At 39.4% G+C, this 21,329-nt stretch overlaps 1 protein-coding gene across 2 annotated transcripts in view; it reads left to right on the forward strand.

Moving 5' to 3' along the window:
* Positions 1–19,080, forward strand: part of si:dkey-234i14.6 (uncharacterized) — a 31,707-nt gene extending 12,627 nt beyond the window's left edge. Inside the window, exons 6-7 of one of the 2 annotated variants that reach the window (XR_004849118.2) lie at positions 16,309–16,382; positions 18,421–19,080. The gene's annotated coding sequence lies outside the window, so the exon portion shown is untranslated. Of the gene's footprint in view, positions 5,800–16,308; positions 16,383–18,420 lie in introns of those variants that run through there. The other variant, XM_023292206.3, reaches the window with a different exon arrangement.
* The last annotated feature ends 2,249 nt before the right edge of the window (positions 19,081–21,329 follow it).

The following is a 21,329-nucleotide window of genomic DNA, read 5'->3' on the forward strand; positions in this document are numbered from 1 at the left end:
TCTCTGACATTGATCGTTTCCGTCTGTCGTTTCTCCTCTCTTTAACTGAGGAAACAGTTCAGTTGCTTTCCAGAATCTGGCTGATTGTGTGCTATGCCATGCCTCACGTGTTACAGGGGAGAAACAGACTGTGCTGTGGCCTCATCCGCTTCAAGACAGAAATCTATGGAACTATCACTGTCCATGATTTAACAAAGACATGTAGACTCAGATGAAATGAGGCAACAGCTGCTCCAAAGTGTTGTTATCAAGTCTTGTCTGTATGTGTGCATTTGTCTGATGCTGTGGTGAAAATTATGGTGAAGACGTTCTCAAGTATTTGCTAGAGTGGCCTATATTTTTGTGTTCTGCCTTGTAAATTAGATTTTTTTGTGGCATATTTAAAAATGCAGGCCACTGCAACTGTATTATGTGCCAGCTATATAGTTAAAAAATGACTGAGCTGGTGACCCAATAATGATGATCCTGCTCAAGTGCCAATAAAAATGATGACACACTGATGATAGTGTTGACATGAAACTGTTTCATTAGAGATGAAACACAGTTCAATCGAAGAATAAAAACAAACAACTTTTTTAGATCCAAGACTATGCTCATCAGGGCTCTTTTTTAAAAAAATTTTCTAAATATACATAAATTATCCCTTTTAATATGCGTCAATGCTACCTTTACAATAATTTGTTGTGATCAAGACAAATTTGTCAAAACTTGTCAATGTAAACTAAAACTAATAATGACAGCCTCTAAGGCAGACTGACCTTTAGTGCTCTGTCAGTTTCTAATTGCTTGAGAGGTGTAAAGATTTTTAATAAATAACACTTTTACAAATTGTGTGAAAAATTAGTCAGTGTCTGTGAACTGCACCTTATGCTGACAGTGAAGTGCTGACAGCAGTTTCTATCTGGAGCAGTACTGTCCTCTAGTGGTGCAGCCTGTCTGTTGCATCTCAAACTTAAATGCCTTCAAATCAAGTCAAATGATTCATTCAGAACTTCATGTGTTAAAGGAATTGATCCCTTAAAGTTAAGTGATGGAATAATGACAGCTCAGACATCATCGGTGCTGCAGCAGGGAAGTGGTAACATTATTGTTTATCTGTGATTCTATACTAGCATTGCTTGTCTGCAATACATGAAATACCTCGAGGGTTTCTTGAGTTTAATCACATCTCCTTTAGTCTCATTTAGAGAGCATGAAAAGATGTAACTGTCTAAAGTGCTCCTCACAGTCTGCCCCTGAATCTGATATAATTAGATTATAAAATGCTCAATGTGTTACAAAAATGATCATTTCTAGATTATGAGTACACAGATGAGATTTGAATGCTTCATTGCAGGCAGGCATTAAGAATAAGAATTTAAAAGACATTCAGTAACTGAGCCACATATTTACTATAATGTCTCCATCAAATTTAGTTTTTTTTTCAGTAAACTTTGAAAGAATGACAGCATCAATAGAATTGCAAATAAGCAAATCGTTTGCACTTTAAAATGCAGTTGAATCACTGTACATTAATTACATTTACGCTATTACAAAAATACATGCATGTATTCATTTTTTACTAATTCATAGAATGAAAACTACATCAACACATATATTAGCAGAGTAGCTGCCTGACAAATACCATCCAGATAAAATCTAACAAGTGGGTAATAGAAAGTTAAAACACATTCGCTTTTCCTTCTAAAAATTCTATCACACTACCATTGATTTTAAACTTCACACTAAGACTGAGTGCATACAACTGAAACAATGAACAGAATTGAATACAAACAAAAAGGACCCATTGTCTTCTGAGCATTCCAAGAAGAGCAGATGTACAATGAATTCTGCTTTTGTCTGCTTTCTCCAGTGTATTGTTGTTATTACTATACCACATTCAAAGTCAAGTGCCTTCTGAATGGTTCATTAACAAGGCTTTAACTCATGCGAGCGACTGAACCACCTCTGAGTTCAAATGTAGCTCCAATCTTGTAAGCTTAAAAACTAACACAGACAGCTTAGTTCTAAATTAAAATGCCTTCTTAACAAGATGTTTAGAGTCATTTCAATTTCTGCAAGTGAAAGTATTTAAACCTGTTGGAATAATAGGTTTTCTATGCACAAAAATGCATTCTGTAAATATAATAGGAATAAACAAAGTACTATTGCCGAGTGAGTATCAAAATGTGAATAGAATGCATGCTAAATTAAATACCTTTTTAGAGCGATATTTCTGCAGTGTGCTAAACACTGATAAGTCCTGAGCTGTAGTCAATAGGGGTGAGAGACGGTGACCCACTCAGATCTATTAAAGTGCTCTGTGCCAACCTGTCCCACCCACTACAGACATCTTAAGACTCTGCCTCCCGAAGCCTTTGCTGTGTCTAATTAAAAACATTCATCCGCTCGAGGTGCCCTCCAAGGTCAATAGTCTGGACCTCTGAACTGGCCTCTGCTGTAGCACAAGGCCTTTCATTAGATTAAACACAATAATGAGAAAATCTTTTATCTTTGCATATAATTAAAGCTGGGATGAAGGACAACTTAATCAATGATGTGGAATGACAAGTTCGTAAATGAATTAGGCCTGCCAATGGGGGCTCGGCTGCGATCAATGACTAATGTTAAGCAGAGACTAGATGGTCTGTAGTAACAACAAGGAGCATCTATATGTCCGAAGAAACATGATGTTGTGGGCAAACACTCAGATTTCCTTATATGACTACCGTAATCAACTTCTGGCGATACTGTGGGTAAAAAGGAAAATATTTTGCCTTTCTTTCATTTTACATTAATTAAAAGTCAAATAGCAAGACCGAATATTTGCATGTATGACACTAATCACAACACATTTCACATTTTTTGGAAGACTTACACTTGCACCAGCACACATATCTTATTTTAATAGCATCATCCAGACATAAGAGGGCAGTGTTGCCCTTCGAAATACCCTCCAGGCTTCACTGTGGAGCCAAAAGGTGAAACTGAACTCCTTTTAAATAAATGATTTTTTTTTTTTTTTTTTTAAATAAAGGATAGTAGAGTATATCACAGTGTTTGTGGCCTGGATAATGTGTCACACTTGACGCTGCTGGTTTGATGTTAAAACAAATTCACCTTCTGACCTTGGCAAGTCATATTAAAATATTAATCTCCACTAAGCAATTATAGTTTTGGTTTGTAAAACTAGTAGTTGTCATAAGTTTTTAATGCTTACCACAGTGAAAACTTGCAGTGAATGTGGGAAGGAGGAAAGAAGAAAGCGGTTTTCACACTTCGCTGCTTGCTGTGTGTGCTCGTATTTGAGAAGATGGGAAAGGATGTGAGCACGAGCTCGTATTGACAAGCCTTCAGTTGCTGTCTGACACACAGACAGGAAGTCACTGTCACATGACTGAGATATCGGCACCTTGTCCGATTGCACAGAGGGCCTCTTATGTTTGCTGCCAGCACAAATACAGGCCAAGTCATTCATATACACACACACACACAAAGGAGAAAGAAAGAGTGAGCGGGCCAGAACAAAGCCATAAAGGAAATGTTAAGAGGTGTTTTGTTATCTGTTGAAATTCACCCTCTGATTTGTATACATTAAAGACAGCGAGTTGGATCCTTCAGCTGGATTTCTACCTGACTGAGGTGTCTGTCAAACAATTATCAGTTCCTCTATCTGTTCAGCTCCTATCTGTCCTATCACACTCACAGTCGTTTTCCCTAAACTGTCACAGCTAATAATTGGGCCTCCCTGTCAGGAAGGAAATCAGGCCCACTGTTCTGACTAAAACACACATCCCTGTCCCCTCCCTTAATCCTTCCCTCGCTCCATTTTCCCTCTCTTCTTCTTCTTCTTCTGGATCACCCTGCTCCCCTAATACAGTAGAAATCAGCTCCCTGGATAGAACACAGCCACCTCCTCCACCTCCTCCACCTCCTCCACCTCCTCCTCCTCCTCCTCCTCCTCCTCCTCTATCGCCTCTTCATCCTCTTGCTAGCTGGTCTGTGTGTGTTTGTGTGTGTGCGTGTTCGGAGGGGTGTACGCTGTGTGACAGTGGTAGCCTCAGGGCCAGGTTGCTGTTGACAGGGACGAGGGTCTCTGATTTGAGGAGAGCCGTCACACCAGCGACTGCAGCTGCCTCCCCGAGTGACACCTCCCTGTTAGTGGGGGAGATGTGGACATGTGTGTGTGTGTGTGTGTGTGTGTGTGTGTGTGTGTGTGTGTGTGTGTGTTGGCAGTGGTGATGGCGGGGTTGATGGAGTGACTGGCTGCCTACAGTGCTCAGGACAAACAGGGAAACTTTCCCTGATGAGCTGACAGGCCCTCATGTTGAACACCTAGCTGGGCTCTCTGCTCGGCGCAGGGACAAAGCGCAGAAAAGGTGAAGCCAAGACGGAGGAAAATGGAAACACACAAGCCGAGCAGGTCAGGGGAATAAAAACGAAATGGAAAAAGGAAACTAAACAGCATGCAGTCCTAATTTGTCATGCTCATGTGCGGCATGTCTGTACGGGTTTGTGTGTCTCCAGAGTCCAGGCTGTGTAGATCACCATTCCACCTTATCTAATTTCATTAATGTGATCCCCTGTCCATCCCCTGACGGCTTAATAGCCATTATTTGTGGGTCCCTTCAAATAAAGGCTCAGCAGTAAATTGCAGTCTGTGGAAATCGAGATATAAACGCCACCCTGCATTACTGTATAATATCTTTCCCTTTAATTAACTGAAAGCCATGCTGACATTTATTGGATTGCAAGTTACTTGTTAATGGCAATAAATTGCGAAACAAAAAAAAGAATCATTGCTTATTTTACATCAATAATTTGTGGACCTTTTGCTAATGATTATTCATTACTCGCCTATGGGGACTGTCGTGTTTGGTGAGCTAAAGTGAATGAAGAATGTAAAGATTTAAGTGGGCAGCATCTACTTAGTGTTATGGCTTTGGTGGCGTACATTAAATGCCTCGTTCTGTTGCTGTCCCTTTATCCTGTCTTGTGCATCTGGCTTTTGGTAAAGAATGTGTTCGGCGAAATTTATTGCACCGAGAACATTCCATCAGGCTGCATTTAAGAGGAAAAGTATTACTATTCAGCGCTCCATTTTGCTTGCACGGTGATGTTCTTCTGTTAACACAATGCTGGAAGAGAAAACTGAACTGCAGTATTTGTTGATGTGCTGCGCTGTTGTGTGCATGTTTGCTGAGGGTTTTTAATCCTCTTTATGAGGCTTTAGTGACGGGTCACCTTTTGCAACAGCAGCATGCTATATATTAGTCAAATTCATCATCCTACAGACTTCCAACAGACCTGCTCCTCTCATAGAATGTCAGTGAATCAAAGCTGTGTTCTCTGAATCATTTTAGAAATAATACATCGTGTACTTTAATCACCACTGGCACTTTGGGAAGCAACATGTTCACCACGATGAAAATACAGCAATACATTTATTTTTGTGGTTGCAAATGATCCAAAATGCTTATTAGTTACTGGGTACTTTTCCTTTTTTTTTAAAAAAGACATTACCTTTGCAATTGTAATGAAATTATTCAAGAGGAAAAGCATTATCTATAAAAATCAATGTATTTTTCTAGAATGCATTTGTATCTGTCTTTTTGGGTTTTTGAAAACATTCCACCTTGCATCAAAGAGGCTTCCTGATTCAAGAATTGTGTTCAGTTCTAAAGAAACCACTTGGATGAGACGAGTTGCCTTCTACTTAAGTATTTAGTATTATTTTTACCTGGAATGAGAGTCTACACAGGCACATCTTTAAAAATATGCTTCAAGACTATGAAAATAAATTGTCAGGAATGAATTATATTTATTTTCTCTTCATATTCTGTTTACAGATTCAGCAACAAATGATACAAAAAGGAAACACAGACAAGGCAAAAATATTGCTGGGTAGATATAGATAATGGATAATATATATTGTCTAATAGTATAGACTATTTCTCCATGCATAATAGGTAAATATGAATGTTTCAGACTTACAGTTTTTAAATTATTAACACCATCACCATCATCACCAGATAGTTCACATTTGAAAAATCTGGGTAATATCACAACAATGTACATAGTATTTGCAGTGAAAACATACTCAAGGTCTCGGTACCTGCTGTCTATAGTTTGCAAAGACTTTCAACAGAGAAAAAAAGTGTTCCTTTGTAGTGATTTCCCTCCGTAGTGCCACTCTGTGTGTGCGTCACTCAGTTGCTACCAGCTTGCTATTTGGAAGAACATATTCCTTGTCATGGCGGCCAGCCGTCAAAGGGGCTGGTGGCTCTCATCAGGCACTGCCACTTACTTGGTGCTGGCATTGATCTGGCGTGGAGGGAACAGAGATCTGACAGCCCTGCCACAAAAATCAGGCCCTTCAGAGGGCGGAAAGAAGAGACTTACTCCCCCCTTGCACCCTACTGCCTCCCTTTGCACATAAATGTACGCACAAGCCCGCACACACGGACACATACACAAAGTCAAAAAGAGCAGTCGGTCAGAGTGTACGCACGCAGCTCGGGCCTGTCGGTGCAGATCTGGTTGATGAGGCTCTACATGTAGGGAATGATTGGAGGGGGAAGAGAGAGGGGAGGGGGTGCATCAAGGGGTCAAAAACACAGTTTAAATGATGGGACGTGAGCTTTGGAGCCAACACACACTGGGAACGATGACCCCTGCGTGCCCCCCCGTGTGTTCTCCCTTCACGGAATCCTCCCCACGTTGCCTTCCTGCCCCTGGGTGTTTGCCCTGGTTCTCCTTTCCTCTGCATCATCTGCTGTCCCCCGGCTGTTGATATGACCAGAGACATGCTCTCAGAGAGACGTCGCTCTCCACCGATATCACGCCGTGTCTCTCACACGCTTGTCTCAAATGCCTCTTACTCATCCTTTCTGATGCCTCCCATCAACCTGCGAATGAGCAACTGTGACAGGGAGGGAGAGGCAGAAAGGGAAGAGGGGAGGGGGTGGAAAGGGGCATTAGAGAGACCTGTTTATTTTGCAAGGCTGACAGAAAACTCTCCGAAATGCTGAGTTGGGATCACGTTGAGTAACATAGACTGTGACTTTTTAGGGGAGAAACAACCTGCTTTTGGTAAACTTGGAATGACTTTGGAATAATCTGGACTCTTCTCATGCTGTGGAATGTCAAAAGAGAAATGCACTTCAGCACTTCATAGCCGCACTATAGAGTCATGCACAAACCATCTGAAATGACAGGTCAATCTCAAAATGACTGCAGTTCAAAATGTCATTTCTCTTACTCCTGCTCTCCATCTCTGTCTCACTGGATCAGTTTTCTACAACGCTGTAGATGCTGTATGTGTGGGGAGGCTTGTGCAGCATTAGCTGTGACCGGTTCTGTGCAATCAGATGGTTTATCGAAGGCTAATTATCAGGCGGTTGAAGAAATGCAGATGCCAAGTGCCCAATATTATATGCAGGAAATCATAAGAAACAGAAAGCAGGTGCTGTTAAAGATGACAAACCTAGTCACTAATAAGGCAGACCAAGGAGAAATGGAACATATAAAGTTTTTTAGTAGGTCATAATAATGTAGAATGTGGATGTGTGCATTTGCATACGTATGTGTTTACTTCAGGTATCTTCTATATAGTACACCAATTATTTCCAACTTACACTGTGCTATAAAAGCATATAAAGTACAGTACATTTAAAAAAAAAGCTTAGTTACATCAGTTCAACTTTAATAGACTTATATTGACTACAACTGGTTGGTTAACTTATGCATTATGAAAAATGAGATCACTATAGTCAAAAGAATGGCTTTTTTCTCCATTTTGTTCTGTGCTATGTTGTTAAATCTCCAATTGCAGTTTGTTCTCAGAATTATACATCAAAAAATGTTATTTAAAATGGAAAACGCATACTTATAAATTCATATACATATACTGTAGCATTGACTCATTAACTTGTGTTTTTAGCAGATTAATTTTACAGTTTATACAGCTGGGAAGAGTAAAATAAAAGTACACTGCAAAAGAAAACCCTCTAAAATCATGACAGTAAAAGTCTGTAAACTCTAAAACAGTTTGATCCAGTTTATATAACACTGAATCACCTTAAATACGTTTTTATTAGTATTTTACTACTCTTTCACAGTTATATAATGTGTTTAACATTCAATACTGTAATTTTTGCATTTATTTCTCAAAAAGAATACAGTTGTTCACAGTTAAATGTATGTACTGTTGATAATGGAAACATGCAGTAATATTTATAACGAGTGACATTGTGATTTTGCATTCATTTCATGGAAAAAATATAGCTTGTTACAGTCAAATTGATGTACTTTTCTGCTAATAACAGACATATGGTTTAATATTTATGACAGCTATAACCATAATTTTTGTATTGCTAAAAATACATATATTAAATATTAAATACACTAACTGTTGTGCTGATAATGGAAAAATGCTGTGATATTTATCATAGGTCATACAAACTTTATGTCATGTAGTATTTTCATGTAAATTTTCAAGTAAAACAAACATTTTTTAAAAAGTTTTTTCATGCAGTAAGCGCATTTTTAACTGTAAAATAAACAGTATCAACACATTTCTTTTCCGTAAATGAAGAAAATGTTTTACTGTAATTTTATGGTTGTGTTCTGTCAAGCACAGCTGCCAGAATTTTACTGTATAAATAACAGCTTGTTTTTTTTAAAGTGTATTTGGTTTAACCAGTTGATGCAGTAGCTTCTGTAACTCTCTGTTCTGCCCAAAGCTCCACGCTGTTAGAACCACAGGAGAAGTGTTAAGTATCACCATAACTGAATTTCATGCAACAATGTATTTTACCTTGTTGTATCACTAGAATTTTACCCCACAACTTCCACTGACTTTAAAAACACAGATCCCTAATTAGACAGCACAAAGAAATTAGTTAAATCAGGCTTAAATAAAACCATGATAGCTTTTCCTGGGAATCACTAGCTTGTGGCAGATAGAGCATTTAAACCAGCTTTCTTTGCACAGATCTTTAGTTAATCCAGAGTTATCCGCATTTCCTTTACATAATATTAGCTCAACCTTCCCCCAACACAAAGGGAATAAATCTTATCAGCCATCTGGACAGTGCATTTACAAAATGATCAATTTCAATCAAAGGAAATTAGAGGAGAGCCTGATGTATTTGACAAATAGATCATTGGCCCGCTTTACCTCTGACCCTGGTGTGACGCTTTGTCAGACTATAATCTCTTTAGAATTATTGGAGCATTCAATTAGCCAGATTAAATGACACAGCCAAGAAACATGTTGCTAATATAGAGAGGTGAAGCTGCACGGGCTGTCTGCTAGTTATCCTTCTGGTTCTCTGCTTCTTCTCTTGCTGCTCAGCTCGCACCCTGTTTTGTGTCCAGAAGTTTTTCTGCTTTTTTTTGTGCATGTCTGCGTATGTGTGTGTGGTGTTTGGCTCAAGACAGTAAATAAGTGCCACTGAAAACAGGACAGCAGGACAGAGGGCAATGGAGAGCTTGGCAATGGTAAATCATCTCATAGATCTACTACAGCAAGCTTTTTGTAATGCCACACACTGCACACACACACACACACACACACACACACACACACACACACACACACACACACACACACACACACACACACACACACACTTACAATCTAAATATTTTCTTTGGTCACAGTTGAAATATAAAGTTCACAGGGTCTGGAGAGGTGAAGCCCTCAGCTGCCACCCACTTACAAGTCCTCAGTGTTGTCTGAGCAGTGTCCTGTCTGCAGAGAGACCTTGTCATTATACAGTGTGTGTGTGTGTGTGTGTGTGTGTGTGTGTGTGTGTGTGTGTGTGTGTGTGTGTGTGTGTGTGTGTGTGTGTGTGTGTGTGTGTGTGTGTGTGTGTGTGTGTGTGTGTGTGTGTGTGTGTGTGTGTGTGTGTGTGTGTGTGTGTGTGTGTGTGTGTGTCCATCCAGCCTCAGCCAGCAACATCACAGAGCCTGTATAAGCTCAACTCCCAGGGGCTGTGTTACTGTGTCACTGGACCAGAGCCTCTGTGCTTCCTGCTCCACCAAATATTCTGGGCACTGTGGTCACCTGCTCATAATCAAACCTCAGGGGCCCTTTCCTCAAGCGCTCACACTCAAAAACACACACAAGACATCCTGCAAGGGGTGATATGTGCCAAGATCCACTTGCACATATGTGTGTCTGCAGGGACGTTTTCAGGCAAAGGCGAGCTCGGCACCATCAGCTGGAAGGGAGCCAAAGGGGACGAACAAATATTGAGTAATTAATACCAAATGCCCTGTGTGCTGTCAAAAGGCTGATGTCCACCTTACACTGTTAAAAAACAATGCTGAAGTTAGACTAAACCTCACACTGATAGCCATCATAATCAAGATAAAAATAAGACTGTTTTTTAAATTCAAATCATGTATCTTTCAGTTACTATGTTGAAATCACATTACATTCAAGTTACATTACATACCGTGTAATCTTGCACATTCACAGGTGAATAATTTGCACATTCCTGCATATTGTAAATGCTTCTTTTATTTTTATTATTGTAAAATTACCTTGACTTTGCTACACTTGTTATTTATTAACTTCCAACACTTATCTGCCTGCAAACATTTTTTTCTTGTCAGCGTTCACTATTTTGCACTAAGTCAAAATCCTAATTGTGAAAACCCACTTGGCAATATAACTGATTCTGATTATAAGAAAATATAGCCTTTAATAATATACAAATACCCACTACCTGAAATCTAAAGAAGTGTAACTGATGCCCCGAAGCTGGCAACTCATAAATCTATCAACTGAATCCATGTTTTCTGCTTGAAGTGTCAAAATCGCCCCACTGTACTCCATTAAAACACTCAAGACAAATCTTTATGAGTAAGTGACCCACTAAATAATTAGCAGTTTGACTAATGCTTGGCTTTGGTTTTTTCAACAGCTGGCTGCTGTAATCAAGCAATGATTGTGCATGTGCTTCAGTGACATTTTGCAGGTGAATAACACCTCTGGTGCTGCTGTTAAGAACTTCAGTATTTTCTAATAGGAAAAGTCAGTTTAGACTTTGTTGAAATCTTTTCTGGCCCAACAGGTTCACAGTGATTTCCTTTTTCTATTGGTAATATTGAAAACACCATAGAAAATCACAGAAATACAACCACGTTTTATTTTCTTAATGTTGTTTAGCTGTAAATCTAAAGTACTTTACTTCTGCTAATGGAGGTTCTAAAGTGTGCACTGTAAGAATTAAAGGAAAATAATAAAATATTGGCTCAGAACAGCTGCAAGTGAAAATCATATGTATTTATAACATTTGATTGTCAGTAGAACTGCTTGTGGCGGCACCAAAGACACTCCTGCATAGTAACTGAGATAATGTTAGAGTTATACAGTGATCTGAATAATCAGGTTGTATTCTGCATTATATCAGAGCACATTTTAGACCCTAATATTAAACCATTAGAGGGATATGTGCCTTAAAAGACACTAACTGACATGAAGGTGATGGCAGGAGACTGACCAGATGTTCAGTAGTGATGCTAATGATGCTAAATTTGAAATAATAAGGAAATAGAAAATTAGCAAAATTATTATGAAATGCTCTGATGAAAAGATCAATCCCCTGAGAGCTGCCAATGAAACACCTCCGTCAGGCACAAAAATGCCCATAAGACAGTCCTATACATCTGCCTCTTTATTCATAAAAACCTACGTATTTACTGTGCATGTGAACATAATTCTTTGAACCAAACATATAGATGCAAGCACATGTTACTGAACTTTTCATCTGTGAGAACTGGCTGCTTTTGTGCAATTAATTATCCCGCATTTACAACCTCTTCAGTCCTCACAGTTAAATTACATTATACTGATATGTTTGAAGTGAAATAAGACACTTACAAGTGTAGAATAATAGAAGAGATTGTTGTTGATGGCACATATCACCCCTCATACACAAAGATATACAGTATGTGCAGCTGTATTTATGCACACTCCTCTGTTTGTGCCTTACAAAATGGAAAAGAAAGAAAGCTGAGCTTCTTTCAGCACTTAAAGAGATTCATGTGGTCTGTCCCACGATGTTTGATTGAGCTGTTTTACAGGGAATGCACTCTTTTATTGGACAGTTGAGCTGGACAATGTCCTCCTTAAATTTCCCTTTACTTAGAAAAGCAAAAAAATAAATAAATACATTTTAAATTGTAGAAATGAAACACTTTATAATGGTATTACTAAATTTTATATACTCTATAGTATCTACTCATTTTAGTGCTTTATTGAGTGTAAAATGTGCATATTGTTGTGAATTTTTAAACCAAAACTGTATTTTTATAGCCTTTGTACATTACATTTGTAAATCATTTTACTTAAAGTATAACTTGTATTGTTTAAAATCATCATTTTAAGGATTATTTTCATAATACTTGCCTATATGACAGGTGTCCGAATGCTGGTGGCTACACAAAGCATGAACACTAAATTTATTTGTTTTACATCAAAGAACACAACATAACTTCACAGGTTGTATTAACAGGTCGCTAATGAGGAGTGAAATGCTCTAGTCATCCGTACACTGAATTAACAGCTGGTTAAATAGACTGGAGCTGCAGGTGCAATGGTTTAAGCTTTAAATATGAATGCTTTTATGAAAAAGAAGTGTACTGATAAAAAGTAATTAACCTGGAGGACCCTGGACTTGATCCAGATTGCGCCTGTTGTAAAAACACACCCAGAGCCATTTTTTGAAAGTTGCCAAAAATGGAAACTCCCTGAAGAGTCTGGTAGTACTGCAATAAAAACAGATATAGCATTTTTTGTGCTTCTTTTCTGTTACATCAGATTTACTAGAGTTGCAGTTGAGAATTTTTAAAACTTGTTCAATAACATCAGTGCTTTCTGAGTAACTGCCACGTTATTTTCTAATTTGCAGTTTTGATAAGGTGGAAATAAATATGATAATTTCAGTTGGAGTTTCTCCAGTCCCCGCTCTGGCCTGGTGATTGGGATAAAGAGACTTTCTGTATTTTAAAATTCACCCAAGTGTTTATGCAAGGTTGTTTATTTTGGCCTCAGCTGTTAACTGACTGAATTTCAAAGTTTTTTCACATGAAAATTTCAGTCAAAGACTTCTGGAGTTAATCTGACTGTTTGTTGTGTGAAAGATTCATTTGATGCAACTGACTTGATTTTACTGTTTTATCAAGTGCGAATAAGCTGTGATCATGATTGAGATGAAATATTTTATTTATCTAAGTTGTTGTAATTGCAGTGCTTTAGTTAAACTGAGCCTCTCAAACTAATTAATCTTACATTTTCATTACCATATTCTTAAATCAGTTCTTGTTGTGTATGCACATCAATAAATAACTGTGTTTCTCTCTATTATTATTTTTCTCATATTAAAACAATGCAGACCACACGCTGTGCGTGTGTGTGTGTGTGTGTGTGTGTGTGTGCGTGTGTGTGTGTGTGTGTGTGCGTGTGTGTGTGCGTGTGTGTGTGTGTGTGTGTGTGTGTGTGTGTGTGTGTGTGTGTGTGTGTGTGTGTGTGTGTGTGTGTGTGTGCGCGTATGTCTGTGTGTACTGTCTAAAAGAACAACAGAGGTAAATATTCAGATCCCTTGTTTATCTTGAAGTCACTGGTCCTACACTGTGGATTTCCTGCAAGATCTCCATTAAGAATAGAATGAAACAGGTGCTAAACTTCCCACCTCTCATTAATTATTGGTCTTTAATATCACACTCGTAGATGTGGCTGTAACACACACACACACACACACACACACACACACACACACACACACACACACGAAACAGTTCGAGCTATAAACCTCTTTCTGCCAGTGGCTGATGCATGGCACCCTGTTGACACACACTAACAGTGATATATACCAGTGGATGAATCTCTAATTAAGCTTTGGCAGGGACTCCACAGTTACTTAGTGCCACACTTCATTATGTGCACACAGCCCTACTCCAAAGCTACAGGCCTATCGTTAATTTAAGGTAACATAGAAAATCTCTCTGCTGCATTGCATCTGTTTCCTCTCTCGAAACATTTTTCTGTCTGTGGTTCGTACAACTTTAGGTTTTAGTGTGTTTATTTTAAAGATACAATCTGGAATTTATTCAGGTATTTAAACTCATGGATATACTACTATGTGCTACCTACAACAACGTGATACTACATCAGATGGAACATTAAGTCATTTGTTCTGGAAGATGCTGCAGGCTCAAGTTGAAGCCCAAACATAGCTGTCATATTTTCTTCTGGAAGAAAAACACAACAGCCAGTTTGCAGCGGCTGAAAAAAAGCCTTTACTGTTTGATATAATGTACACCAGGCAACATTACGAAACAGCTTTTGCTCCTGGGCTCCGCAGCCAATCAGCGAGCAGCGTTATGTCTGATCGCTACATGCACCATGACAGGGAGAGGTCAAGAGTCCTGACCTCTGATGATGGCCGGGTTGACAGATGTCATGTCAAGTTTGTAATGGCTTTGTTTTAATGACGGAGTGAGTCACTGCTCATATATACACGGGGGTCACTGTTCAACACATACAAGATCACTGTCACACACTTTTCACTCTTGTCTGACGCAATACGCTGTAACAACTTCTGATCTGTCTGTCACTCAAAATAACGATGTCCTGTCGCCCGGCCGCAGAACTAATTCCACATGAACAAGTAAAAGCACAAACACAGTAAAAAATGCAAAGTGTGTGACCGCTGCACATTGTGGCCATTAATGGAGAGCGAAAGCACCTCTAATAGTGATTTCTTGTCACATTTTGAAAAGGAGAAATAAAGTGATGCAATTTTTCACTAATTATCCATGTCAAAATTTTGCAACCTACAGTATCTTCTATGTCTCAGTCTCTAACACAACCTATCATAATTTAATTTCCATTATGTATACGTCCATGCCAATGCACTGAATTCTTTCTCGTTTCTCTTTTCTTGCTCCAGGCCCATTTCTCTCTCAACCATGGCCTTTTTTTACATCATTGTTTGACCAGTGCGGAGGCCTGCGTGTGCCTACAATATATAACAAATGAAACAAGGACTACGAATGAATCACAGGGGGGTGTGAAATTCTTTAAGAAGTGTTAAATGCTGAGTCGTGTTAAATTACAACCAAAGAAAGAGACTCTCTAAAGAATTAGCACTTAATTAGGTCTTAATTAGCATAATTATGCATGCTAACAGTGTCTCGACAGAATAGCAGTTGTCAGGAGGGTTGAACCATCTGTAACAGCAGAGGATTAATACATCATCTTTTATATCCAACAACGCTTTACCTCTTCTATCTCAAAGTGCTTTTCATTAATCAATTTCGCTTTTATTGGACAGGAAATTTGGCATTTTTCATTATGTGCCATTATACCACTCCCTTTGCAGCTATAATGCTTCTAATTAGGCCTCAAGTGTATCCTCAAACACAAACACTCGAACAGGAAGACGCGGGGATATGTTCGCACGCAAACATGCGCGCACAATTACAGCAATTGGCAGTGTTGTTTTATGTTGACCATACTTAACATGGGTGACACGGGCTGGTTGTGGAGCTGGTAAAGAGGGGGAAGGAGTGGGAGACAGATGTAAGGGTAGGGGGAGAGGTGGGAGGACTGACAATGAGCAGAGGACAGACAGAGAGTGAGCAGAAAGAGGCGGAGGTCGGTAATCAATGAAAAGTCTTGAACTTAGGAAACCCTTTTCATGTTTGGTAATCAGCTAAGAGTACCTGGATAACCTCCTGGAGCTGGAGAGGGGACGAGGACGAGGAGAGGAGAGACAAGGAGAAAAGAGTAGAGTCTGATACCAGAAAGAAAATGTAAAGTTTGTTTTTGATCATTTTATATTACATCCTTCAGTCACCATTTTTGTTCAAGTTACTTCACAAGTTCACTCTGCAATAGAGCACTTTAATCGTAACCTCCTTAGTAGCTCTCACTGAAGCTTTTAACCCTCTGTCAAAGTAAAATAAACCATGAGCTTGTAGGTTGACATTTATTACCTGTTTGTTCGTTTTAAGTAAATGTATATGTTGTTCTGAAGCTATTCAGTATTTGTGCAGTAACTTTGATTAAGCATAATTATGGGAGAGTTACCTGAGGGGTCAAAAAGGTTAAGGTGTGCGGCCAACCACAGGAAATATGTTTACACCCGTAAAAAGACACAGAAATGCTGCTGAAACGCTGTCGAGCCAGTAGGAAAAGAGTTTGTGTTTACTGTACAGGCTGTAACATTTATTCTTTCCCATTGCAATGCATTGTAATTTCATTCTCTACATTTACAGACAACCCAGCGATGTGTTTGCTTCTTATTCCAGGGTAGGACCCGGGGGCATGAAATATCCCCCACACCTCTCACACTGTCTTCATCAGAGTTTGCTTAGTTGTTGTGGTAAGTACAGAAGCTGTTAGGATAACAGCACATTACATGCAAGTTAGTTTAAAATTGGAAAATCACAAATTGACACAGTAATACCAACTCAAAGTGAACTTGCTTGCTTTTTCCAGAGGTTTAAACAGTATCACATGGCCTTCATCAGTGGATAATAAGTGGATTTTGATATAGCTGGAAATGGGACATTATTTTTCACTCTTATTTGGATTATTAATCATTAGATATAATTCGAAAAGAATGACTTGGAATTATATATTTAACAAAAGTTTATACTAAACCTGTTTCATTTGAATTGCTGTCTGCTTCATCATTATACAAATTGGCTAACAAGTAATTCTGATGTCTTTTCTTGTTGCATTTCCACCTCTCCCCCTTTTCCTATATTCCGTCCGAGGAATCAATGTCTTGATGCATAACAAGCGTGGCACATCTCACCTTCCTCTTTAGGGAAGGCTGACAGAATCCCTCCCAGTGCTGCCATTTCTCCTCAAACACACACTGGCACATGGTGAGGTGTGGTCAGGCCACATACACGGGATAGCTGCAATCTATAAGAGCCCTGAGCCTTGGGCGACCTTGAGACTCTCCACTCACTCTGGCCTTGCCAATAGCATGAATGTGAGTCCGTCTGTGTGCGTTTTGTGTATATTTGTGTTAAGCATGTCTCACCCACATGCATTCATCTCACCTATCTTAGGTAACTACCCCCTAAACTCAGTGATATGAAACTCCTCTAGTTGAAGTACATGCTAATTCTCTTCATATGGTATTTAAAGTGGGAGTCAAACACTTGAACAAGGTCTCCCCCTCTCCATTTCTCGCCCCCTTCTCCTCCCCCTTTCTCTCCCAGGCCCACAGGGACATTAGCATTATCGATGAGCTCACCCCGTCACCTCAGACACGGGCTCTTAAAAGAGAATAATTTCATGCAAATGAGATATTGATGAGCTAATGATTAATTGGCTGCCTGACTGTGTTAATATGCAATAGCTGTCGTGTAATATGCATTTCTAATGACTCTGTCTCAGTGTGTTCAAACAAATGGGCGACTTTGATCATTGGGGTACTCAGAGGCTTTCCAGCATGTTAGCTCAGGGATAAAGCTTCGCCTGAGGGGTTTGTGCAAACTACCATGGGAATGCAACCGCAGAGAAGAGAAAAGGGAACTTTCTCTTTCAACATGTGTGTGTGTTTTTGTTTAAACTTAGGAATAAGCAAGGGAGGAATTTTTAACTATGCAGTATATATCATATCAGACAAAAATCCTCAATATTGTTCTATTACACTCGCGCTGATAATGTCTGAGCAACCAAAATTTTAAAAAGGCTTTAAAATTTTGACAGCAAAATCACAGATATTCTAACCTTATTCTCCAACTTTAATCTACGGCTTTTATATTTTTCCTTAAAATCAATGTGTAATTTTGCATAATTTGCAAAAATGCAGAAATTATTCAAGGTTTTCTGACTTTTTGTGCCCAAATTCACAGAATTTGCACAATTTAGAGTAAAAATTAGAGAAAAGGCAACGTGAAATTGCCAAACTGAAAATCACGCTGCTCTTGAACACTGATGAAATAACTGACACTTGTTGTGCTCATTTTAAAGTCTAGTGCTTCAAAATGAATGAATCTGTTCTTGGCATGACATTAGCTCTGACTCAAGGGCCATTTTTTCTTTAATTTCCCATCTGGGTTCCTTTTTGAATCTCAAGAAATATGTTTTGTTTTTTTTGTTTTTTTTTGCAAATTCATCATCGTCTTTAATACATGTAAGTCTCTGTGTATGCATCCAGATTTTTAATAACAAGTTTCCAAATTACAAAAAAAAAGACAAACATTTTAACACCAGATGGTGAACTATCCAGTGGAATACTCCTTTGGTCTCACTGATATATTATGCAGTCTCATGTTTAAAGCAAATTAACAATAGTTTCACATCTCCCAAGAATTAAACATTTTCATGGTTGATTTTATTATTACCATATAAGTCCTGGTTTTAGTTTTGTTCTAAAAGTGCTGTTTCTGTGTCTGTAGCTTTGAATGCAGATGAGCTATTGATGTCCACGCCCCCTTCAGGAAGAAGACTCTCTCTGCACCTGGGATTGATGGCATTGCAGCAGACACAGGTGTAAATGAATGTGTGAGAGCAGGATTTTCTATCACTTCTAACTTCTGAGGGATGATTTTACATGGAATTCACAGCACCACCGTTCTTTTGACTTGTGTACGGTAGGTTTGTCAGATGTTGCAGTTATAAAATCAGTAGTTTTGAGTAGCTTTGGAATGACTCCAAAGCGACTGGCGGTTAGAAGCTTTAACGAGCTGCGTTTCAGTCACTATGTCATCCTCTCTCTGTGGTCTGACAACAGAAACTGGACAATATGTAGATGAGAACAGTTTTATTGGGAATTCAGATGTATTAAAGTGCAGAATATGTGAAAGCACAGAGAGAACCGAACAGATGTAATCGTCTCCTGAGAAATCCAACCAGTCTTTGTTTATTCGTTTCAAATCGGTCTTAAAGTTTTCACAATCTCTGAATGTGCCTCAGTTTAAGAGTTTCCACAAAGTTTTGACCTGTAGGCATATGATCAAAACTAATGGTACTGCCAGCCGCCTTAGCTGCACAGCATGCTAACACTAAGGATTCTCCTATCTACTTATGTGTGTGTGTGTGTGTGTGTGTGTGTGTGTGTGGGTGTGTGTGTGTGTGTGTGTGTGTGTGTGTGTGTGTGTGTGTGTGTGTGTGTGTGTGTGTGGGTGGGTGTGTGTGTGTGGGGGTGGGTGGGTGGGGGGGTGGGTGGGCTTGAGGAATGGAAGAAGTAAACGTCTTCATATCTATTTCTTCTATACTTTGTACCTGCAGGTTTATAACCACTACAAAACACAATAAAAATTGAATCTTTAAGCCAAATCGATGAATTATTTAAGCAAGAAGTAACCTGAACTTCAATCAATAGACATTCACCAGACCGATCACCAGACTCCTCCATTCCACCACCTCATATCATTCCCTATCAAATGTTTAGGACAAAACCACACTTTAATACCTGAATCATCTCCTGCTGGGCTAATATCTGGTGATTTGAGACAGATAACGTGAAGTCTGGCACCAGGCTGTTCCTGGCATGGACCAGATCTGTCCTAATGGTCCTCTTCCAAAAGTTTACCTGGATGTGTGGGGCTACTGAAATTTGTAGGTGTAGATTTTTAGCCTTGCCGCACCAAGTGACATGGTTGCCGGGCAAAATTCTGCCAGGTCAATTTAGGATAACCTTCTATCTGTGTGTGTGTGTGTAAGTGGCTGCATGGGGCTATGAGTTGCCCTAATCACACTGGCTGCAGCTGCCCTTGGGGACTCGCATGGATCTGTCCAATTGTCATTCAGTCTCTCCACCTGTCCGTTGTTCTGTTTGCCCGAGACAACAGCAGAAATGGTGCACATTCATGGCACCAACCGCAGTAAGTCAGGGTTCAGGATCTGGTAACGTGGTTGACACAGGACCTGAAGACAGATGGATGGTGAGACAGGGCTGGACAAGCAATAGAACAGGCAGACCTGTGGCCTGACCTGTCAACAGAGATAGGCCTGCTGACACCTGCAAGTGTGCTCATGTGTGTGCAGAACGGCAGTTGATGGCTGCCACTCAGACAACTAATCTGCCATCAGCTGAGTGACAGGGGAATGCGCTGTTGCCCTGTCCTGCTCATTTAATCACCAAGTGTCCAATGAGGCTTCCCACATTGTTAGCTGAAAACATCTCTGATTTTCACTCAGAGTGGCTTTGTGTATGTATGTGTGTGTGTGTGTGTGTGTGTGTGTGTGTGTGTGTGTGTGTAATGGATTGAGTAAATAGTGTTATAATGGCTCTGAGTTGAGGTCACCACACTCAAACTGGGAGTGTTTAGGGGAGCCTAACCCTGCTGATGGTGATTTGTGTGCACATGTAATGTTTATGGTTATTTGTATTGGTTTCAAAGGCCCACAGTTTCACACAAGCCTGCGACAGTGACCAACAAAATGATAGATGAAGAGTTTTGTTATTATTAATAAACTTAGATAAACTTAGATCTTTCGTATCTTTAGAAACAAGCTGCAGATATGAAAGATGATAAATGATACACCACAAGTTGTTGCAAACCTCCAATTCAGGAGTGAAAATGCAAGCGTTGCTGTCTTTTATACAGTATATACAGTCAACGGTACATCCTCCAGCTGAGCTATCTTCCAACCTGCCACTGTGGGTGGACATGGTTGGCACTATATGTCATTAGTAGTATAAAAAAAAAAAAAATGGACCAGTATTGGACAGATTGGAGCAACGAGTTTCCCAGCTGTGATATATCCTCTCTTCAGACAGTGCTGCTATTTCCCCTCTTTCATATATGGGCTGTTTTATTGAATTTACTCACTGATAAATAAATGGACTGCCACAGACCTGTCTAAGCTGCCCTGAGGAGGATACTTGGCAGGAGTTTACACAGTTGGCTTTCTTTCTCACTCATTCTCTCTCTTGTAGTAGTGATTTTGTTAGAGATCAGAGAGAGACAGAGGGATATTGAGAAATATGGAGAAAGGCGGACAGACCGAGCAGCAGTACAGATAAATCATAGATGTATGAGAAAACAATCTCGGAAAGAATCGGCTTTTTGAGGGAGCAGTAAAACTATACTGTATGTGGTTATATGCACCAAACAACAAAACAAAACAAGTCTTTCTGAACAGACAGTTACCGTATAGGTCATTTGTTGTTTACATTCATGCAATAGGTAGAACTGGACACTAAATTTTAAAATGGCATCTCATTCTGTCGAACGGTAGATGCTCAGCACTGCACTAATCACAAGACTTCTAAACTTTCCAGATAATATTGCACTGAATTGATTCAGACAGTAGAATGGGTTAGCAAAGATCAGAAAAATGTATTTGTGAATGAAACATG

The sequence above is a fragment of the Amphiprion ocellaris genome, chromosome 3, assembly GCF_022539595.1.
Source record: "Amphiprion ocellaris isolate individual 3 ecotype Okinawa chromosome 3, ASM2253959v1, whole genome shotgun sequence".
Lineage (NCBI taxonomy): Eukaryota > Metazoa > Chordata > Actinopteri > Pomacentridae > Amphiprion > Amphiprion ocellaris.